At 52.9% G+C, this 6,108-nt stretch overlaps 1 long non-coding RNA gene across 1 annotated transcript; it reads right to left on the reverse strand.

Annotated features, from left to right (window-relative positions):
• Positions 1-712: 712 nt before the first annotated feature.
• LOC135978664 (uncharacterized) lies at positions 713-5,541 on the reverse strand. The gene is made up of 3 exons (XR_010596044.1): positions 5,258-5,541; positions 4,752-4,811; positions 713-1,099 (listed from the first exon to the last, which is right to left on the reverse strand). It is a non-coding gene; the product is annotated as an uncharacterized LOC135978664 (long non-coding RNA).
• Positions 5,542-6,108: the final 567 nt, after the last annotated feature.

The raw sequence follows: 6,108 nt of genomic DNA on the forward strand, positions 1-6,108 counted from the left end.
AAACAGTCTCTCTACCATTACTTGGCCTGACTGCAGGCTAGGACCATTAACACTGAGCTAATTTTCCCCTGAACCAAAGTACCCAGAACTATCATAGCAAAGGGCGTGGTCTCCCGCCCAGATGGACGGGGAGGGAGCCGTGAACCCCTTACAGTCTCTCTTTTTACTCATTCATACTTTTTCTCTAAATATGTCAAAACACAGGCACACAAGGGATAGCTTGGGGGAGGGATAGCTCAGTGGTTTGAGCATTGGCCTGCTAAACCCAGGGTTGTGAGTTCAGTCCTTGAGGGGGCCACTTAGGGATCTGGGGCAAAATCAGTACTTTGTCCTGCTAGTGAAGGCAGGGGGCTGGACTCAATGACCTTTCAAGGTCCCTTCCAGTTCTAGGAGATGGGATATCTCCATTAATTTTAAAAATTGGGGGGGAGGGATAGCTCAGTGGGTTTGAGCATTAGCCTACTAAACCCAGGGTTGTGAGTTCAATCCTTGAGGGGGCCACTTGGGGATCTGGGGCAAAATCAGTACTTGGTCCTGCTAGTGAAGGCAGGGGGCTGGACTCGATGACCTTTCAAGGTCCCTTCCAGTTCTAGGAGATAGGATATCTCCATTATAAAAAAAAAAAAAAAAAAAAAAAAAAAAAAACCAACCTTCCCCCGGCCAAACACAGAAAAATAATACAAAATAAATTTCAAAATGGCCGACGGTGCCAAAAACATACATGACCGGAAACGGGGACGGAGGGCGGGATGTAAATGCTACACACTGCAGGGAAACCTGTCAAAAAGTACATGGTGATGAAAGCTATCGAGCAGTTAACTACTCACATGGCTGCGCAGGGCAGGCAGCCAATGGGGAAGAAGCCATGGTCTGGTACGAATCTCCCAGGGAAGGGAGGCTGGCTTTTCTCAGATCTAGGGCAGCTGGGCAGCTTCAATGACCGGGCTCTTCTTAGTGCACATTCTTGTTATCCTATGAAAGAATGTCCGTAGGCTGCAGCGGGCTGGAGGGTGGTTCTTGAACTCCTCCAGGATGAGGATGGTCTGAGAAGCCAGGCTTTGGACCGAGGAGTTGCTGTCCTGCTGCAAGCCTTTGAGGTCTAAGATTGAAAGGAAGGAAATGGAGGTCAGAGCCACAGCGCTCTGGAGAGCCCCAGCAGACCAAGCCAGCGCTGTACCTCTTGGCCTGTGACAAGCAGGCTGGGAGGCGGGAGGCAGGGGACTAGCAGGAACAACCAGCAACCCTCACTAAACATCCCTGCTGCCCTCAACAAATGGGGGAGCCTCCAGACACAGGCAAGAAGACCCAATGAACCCCATTCACTCACTATTTCTAGGACTGCCCCGTCGCTGCAGTATCTGAGCACCTCATCCCTGCCTGTATTTACCCTCCACCTTCCCCCCAATGCACAGATGGGCACTTAGGTCCAGAGAGGGGGAGAGTCACAAAGGGGGCTTGGACATTGTTAGGCTATGCCGAACTTTAGGTGCCCTGCTGCCCTCCAGGAAATGCCGAGGAGGGAGCTCAGCCATTCTTGTATGTAAGAGAGGAGTATGACTGCTCAGAGCTCCGGTATGAAACAGCAGAAAAACCTGAGAGTCTCTGGATAAAGTTGAGAAGTGTGAGCAACAAAGGTGATGTCGTGGTCGGAGTCTGCTATAGACCACCAGACCAGGGGGATGAGGTGGATGAGGCTTTCTTCTGGCAACTAGCAGAAGTTGCTAGATCGCAGGCCCTGGTTCTCATGGGAGACTTTAATCACCCTGATATCTGCTGGGAGAGCAATACAGCGGTGCACAGACAATCCAGGAAGTTTTTGGAAAGTGTAGGGGACAATTTCCTGGTGCAAGTGCTGGAGGAACCAACTAGGGGCAGAGCTTTTCTTGACCTGCTGCTCACAAACAGGGAAGAATTAGTAGGGGAAGCAAAAGTGGATGGGAACCTGGGAGGCAGTGACCATGAGATGGTCGAGTTCAGGATCCTGACACAAGGAAGAAAGGAGAGCAGCAGAATACGGACCCTGGACTTTAGAAAAGCAGACTTTGACTCCCTCAGGGAACAGATGGGCAGGATCCCCTGGGAGAATAACATGAAGGGGAAAGGGGTCCAGGAGAGCTGACTGTATTTTAAAGAAACCTTATTGCGGTTGCAGGAACAAACCATCCCGATGTGTAGAAAGAATAGTAAATATGGCAGGCGACCAGCTTGGCTAAACAGTGAAATCCTTGCTGATCTTAAACGCAAAAAAGAAGCTTACAAGAAGTGGAAGATTGGACAAATGACCAGGGAGGAGTATAAAAATATTGCTCAGGCATGCAGGAGTGAAATCAGGAAGGCCAAATCACACTTGGAGTTGCAGCTAGCAAGAGATGTTAAGAGTAACAAGAAGGGTTTCTTCAGGTATGTTAGCAACAAGCAGAAAGTCAAGGAAAGTGTGGGCCCCTTACTGAATGAGGGAGGCAACCTAGTGACTGAGGATGTGGAAAAAGCTAATGTACTCAATGCTTTTTTTGCCTCTGTCTTCACGAACAAGGTCAGCTCCCAGACTGCTGCACTGGGCAGCACAATATGGGGAGAAGGTGACCAGCCCTCTGTGGAGAAAGAAGTGGTTTGGGACTATTTAGAAAAACTGGACGAGCACAAGTCCATGGGGCCGGATGCGCTGCATCCGAGGGTGCTAAAGGAGTTGGCGGATGAGATTGCAGAGCCATTAGCCATTATTTTTGAAAACTCATGGCGATCGGGGCAGGTCCCGGATGACTGGAAAAAGGCTAATGTAGTGCCCATCTTTAAAAAAGGGAAGAAGGAGGATCCGGGGAACTACAGGCCAGTCAGCCTCACCTCAGTCCCTGGAAAAATCATGGAGCAGGTCCTCAAGGAATCAATTCTGAAACACTTAGAGGAGAGGAAAGTGATCAGGAACAGTCAGCATGGATTCACCAAGGGGAAGTTGTGCCTGACTAACCTAATTGCCTTCTATGATGAGATAACTGGCTCTGTGGATGAGGGGAAAGCAGTGGATGTGTTATTCCTTGACTTTAGCAAAGCTTTTGATACGGTCTCCCACAGTATTCTTGCCGCCAAGTTAAAGAAGTACGGGCTGGATGAATGGACTGTACGGTGGATAGAAAGCTGGCTAGATCGTCAGGCTCAACGGGTAGTAATCAATGGCTCCATGTCTAGTTGGCAGCCGGTTTCAAGCGGAGTGCCCCAAGGATCGGTCCTGTGGCTGGTTTTGTTTAATAGCTTCATTAATGATCTGGAGGATGGTGTGGACTGCACTCTCAGCAAGTTTGCAGATGACACTAAACTAGGAGGCGTGGTAGATACACTAGAGGGTAGGGATCGGATACAGAGGGACCTAGACAAATTAGAGGACTGGGCCAAAAAAAACCTGATGAGGTTCAACAAGGACAAGTGCAGAGTCCTGCACTTAGGATGGAAGAATCCCAGGCACTGCTACAGAATAGGGACCGAATGGCTAGGTAGCAGTTCTGCAGAAAAGGACCTAGGGGTCACAGTGGACGAGAAGCTGGATATGAGTCAACAGTGTGCTCTTGTTGCCAAGAAGGCTAACGACATTTTGGGCTGTATAAGTAGGGGCATTGCCAGCAGATCGAGGAACGTGACCGTTCCCCTTTATTCGACATTGGTGAGGCCTCATCTAGAATACTGTGTCCAGTTTTGGGCCCCACACTACAAGAAGGATGTGGAAAAATTGGAAAGAGTCCAGCGGAGGGCAACAAAAATGATTAGGGGTCTGGAGCACATGACTTATGAGGAGAGGCTGAGGGAACTGGGATTGTTTAGTCTCCAGAAGAGAAGAATGAGGGGGGATTTGATAGCAGCCTTCAACTACCTGAAGGGGGGTTCCAAAGAGGATGGAGCTCGGCTGTTCTCAGTGGTGGCAGATGACAGAACAAGGAGCAATGGTCTCAAGTTGCAGTGGGGGAGGTCCAGGTTGGATATTAGGAAACACTATTTCACTAGGAGGGTGGTGAAGCACTGGAATGCGTTACCTAGGGAGGTGGTTGAGTCTCCTTCCTTGGAGATTTTTAAGGCCCGGCTTGACAAAGCCCTGGCTGGGATGATTTAGTTGGGAATTGGTCCTGCTTTGAGCAGGGGGTTGGACTGGATGACCTCTTGAGGTCCCTTCCAACCCTGATACTCTATGATTCTGTGATTCTCTAGCTCTGGTTGGGAGGCCCAGCTGTGAACCTGCTCTGGGAGTGAGAAGCCTGAGCTATATCACTCCCCCCCTCCCCCATTCGCCAACAAATGTGGAGATGCTGCTCTGCCCTGTGCTGCCCAGGGGTCCGGGCACGCAGCAAGGAGGTAGGTGACCGGACATCACCTCTGCCTCATTTGGAGCAGTGGCTTCACCCCAGGCACCCCACGTGGAGGTGACTGCTCCAAACACTGGGCTAGTGAGTACAAGGGGGGAGGCAGCACCCCACCTCGGCTGTGTTTTGGGGGGGGGGCAATCATCTGCGAAGGCCAGCCAGCTCAGGCCCAGTTTGGGGATCTGCCAGGCCGCAGCTCTGAGGTCAGGGCTAAGTGCCTGGCATATGCTAACCAGCAGACATGACAGGGTGAGGGGGCAGCTGATCAGGGGTTTGGGGATCTACATTTTGCATCCCTTTGTGGCTCTCACCCGAGATCATGTTGCTGGCATTGGAGATTGAACCCAGCCCATGGCCCTGGGCCGTTCATCCCCCTAGCGCTCAGTGCTCAAAGCAGGTACCACTCACCGTTGCAGATGACATCCAGCTTGTCCTGGCTCCTCTGGTCCAGCTGCCGGGCAGTGAGCCCTACACATACAAACAGCTCGTCACATCCCCGCATCCCCAGCAAGGGTGTCAAATGTCACCCTCCAAGCAACCCCTCGCTTCCCCCACCCCTCGCTGGCCAGGACGCGCTCCCGAATCCCCAGGGGAAAGGGTGAGTCCCCAGGGATGGTTACAGGGCTGGTTGCCAAAGGAGAGCACAGCACCTTGAGGGTCCACTACCAAGAGCCCATGGTGGGGTATGGGGGGGCGGGGAATGGGGACTGCATGGGGAGCAGTGGGGTTAGAGGGGGCCCATCAGCCGATCAGGGCAGTTTGGGGTGAGCTTGCTCCTGCGGACTTCTGACACCCTTGATCCTTCATTAGACAATCAGGAGCCCAAGGGTTACTTCTCGCTGCTGGCAGGGACTGTGGAGAGCCTGGGACCGGATCCAGCCCCCCTGCTAAAGGGACCCCTGCTCTGTGGTTACCTATGAAACTGATGGCCGCTTCTTTAATTGGAGCCTGTGGGTTCTCCAGAAAGGCCTTGGTCTGGCACAGAAAGTTGTTGGCTCTCCCCTTGTAGCGCGTCACCTAGGACCAGAACAAGGGAGCACAAGGTTATTAAAGGCCTTTCCGTCCCGCAGGCCGGGTTCCAGGTGTGTGGAGCGCACGTCCTGTTTTCACCCCTCCTTCCTGTGCCGGGGTGATCACGCAGAAGGACTACACCCAGGGCCAGGAGTGGTCCCGGGGCTGGGGCTCAGTGTGGGCACAGAGCTGGGCAATGGGGGGTGCCCTATCCACCGATTCCCCCGCTCCTGCCAGCGAGGGCTGTGCAATGAATGACCTGAGGGCTCCCTCACCAGGCAGTCACAGCTTTGCCAGGTTTCCTTGTGCTGGATGAAGCCACCAAGCTGGTGCCACTTCGGGAATTCTGCAGCACTGCTGAGGTTGTCCCAACACACCTGCAAAACAAGTGGGGCCAGGGCGAGCCGGCCACGGTTACGGGAGCTGGAAGCCACTAGCCTGGTTACCCGGAGGCCGGGGAGGCCATGCGTGCTGAATGCTTCCCGGCCCCAGGTTGCTTGCGGAAGGGCGGCGGTGTGGCTAAGGCAATGGCTGGAGACCTGACTCAATTCCCAGCTCTGCCTGCGGGAACTCAGGCAAGTTGCTTAGGCCCAGGGCTGCAAAGGGATTTAGGTGCCTAATGCCTATGGGTGATCAATACTTTTGAGGCGCTAGGCCTCATGCTGTGCCTCAGTTCCCCACCTCATGGTGGGTAGAAGGGTGAATTCATTAGTACTGGTGACATTTGGCTCCCAAGTGATGGTGGCCATGAGCG

This window comes from Chrysemys picta, unplaced genomic scaffold (assembly GCF_011386835.1).
Source record: "Chrysemys picta bellii isolate R12L10 unplaced genomic scaffold, ASM1138683v2 scaf376, whole genome shotgun sequence".
Taxonomy (NCBI): domain Eukaryota; kingdom Metazoa; phylum Chordata; order Testudines; family Emydidae; genus Chrysemys; species Chrysemys picta.